This window comes from Penaeus monodon, chromosome 32, assembly GCF_015228065.2.
Source record: "Penaeus monodon isolate SGIC_2016 chromosome 32, NSTDA_Pmon_1, whole genome shotgun sequence".
Classification (NCBI taxonomy): Eukaryota; Metazoa; Arthropoda; class Malacostraca; order Decapoda; family Penaeidae; genus Penaeus; species Penaeus monodon.
In genome coordinates, this window is record NC_051417.1 from 9,783,388 (window position 1) to 9,785,063 (window position 1,676).

At 40.5% G+C, this 1,676-nt stretch overlaps 1 protein-coding gene across 3 annotated transcripts in view; it reads right to left on the reverse strand.

Moving 5' to 3' along the window:
- LOC119593492 (locomotion-related protein Hikaru genki-like) overlaps positions 1–1,676 on the reverse strand; it is a 249,107-nt gene that overhangs the window by 65,108 nt on the left and 182,323 nt on the right. The window lies entirely within an intron of this gene.

Here is a 1,676-nt window from a genome sequence, read left to right on the forward strand (position 1 = left end):
AAACTCCATATTTGCCTTAAAGAAATCGTAACGGTTTGAATAATTACTCGCATGGTACTCGTTGTATGTATCAGTATAAAAAAACCTACGCAAAAAGTCGCATAGCGAATGTTTGGAGCGATATTAGCACGAATTCCTTTGTCAGTTTTGTCGACATATTTCCCAACACGCAATGTCTGCCTTCTGACTGTACCTCGGTCTGGCTCACAATATGTTTGTTTATGTATGAAGATCACTGCATAAATTTACGAATGAGGTCATAACATATTTTTTTTCACGTTTACATACATCAGTGGCAGATACGCTACATGTGGATATGGAACTTGATATTTCTACATGCGTGAACGAAAATACACGGGAAAAGATACAAATATTGCAATGGATTTTACAAAGATAAAATGAAACAACAATAATAAATCCTCTATCTAATTTTTCTTATCATTATTTTCTTGCAAATGACATGTAGCTCAAGAGATTTACGTTATGGGGGTCATACGGGCGGTGGCCAGAGGGGGGGGGGTGCTCCCTTCAACCCTATGTTTGCCCACACACACACATACAATTTTAACTTTTTAAACTAAATTACACTTATATAGGTCCGGCTAGATCATTTTTCTTTTTTTTTCTTCGCATCGCTCGCCTACTCATCCTTACCCCCCCCCCAAAAAAAAAAAAAAAACCTGAAATGACGCCCCTGATTAAAGTACTAGGGAGGTACCTTAATCACGGTATACTGGTACGTTATATCCTTAGTAATCTCTTGTCTCTGGCTTCTCGTCCACGGATATGGCTTTAGTCCAATATAAGGTTTATGCAATAACCAGTTTATGTTATTGCGAGTTAACTGAAAACTACATCGTTTACTCTGTGGTAAAGTTTCTGAAGTACTGCGTTAACTAGAGGCACGTTGGGCTGGAGTTTGCCTAATGAATCAGAGATATATTCACATCGAATTCTACTCCGTCAAAGCTGTTGCAACAGACTATTATTTTTAATGGTTTTACCCATAAAAAATAAATGAAGAGAGAAAAGGAAGACGAAAAAAGAAGAAAAATAAAGAAAAGAGAAAGAAAAATACTGAGGCTGCAATTGACGTTCATGTACGCATGAAAAGCAAATGAATCTATCTATCCCTATCTATTTCTACGAACAAGCCACATTTTCGCCAGAACTCGCATGGAGACACATTATTCACAAAAGCGATATAACACAAGACAAGTCACCTGGATTCCATCTCTTACTTGGCTTCCATTCTCCCAACTTTCTCTTCGGTCTCTCTTCCTCCGGTCTTTGTCCCCGCCGCCCCACCTGCGGGTACACTCTTTGGCGTGATGACAAAGACCAGATTTACACCCCTGCGGCAGGTGGAGTGAAGATATTGAGGCTCCGGGCGATATATGAAGTCCCGGCCAGCCGTAAACACCGGGAAGCTTTAATTAAGTAGGTTTTGTCAGCAGGTGAATCAGGTGGAACAACCTACTCCCAGTTTGTCATGCCTTTCAGCCTCGTTCTGGTGTCAATGGAGCGTTATTATTGCGGCTGTTAATTAATCTGTAAGTTATTGGGAATTAGGCGGCTTGCGGTTTTCCAGCCAGGCGATTTGAACTGCGTTTATAGATTCTAGAAATGAGGTACGCTCGAGTTCATGGGCTTTATACATCGCTGAAGTCTAGACG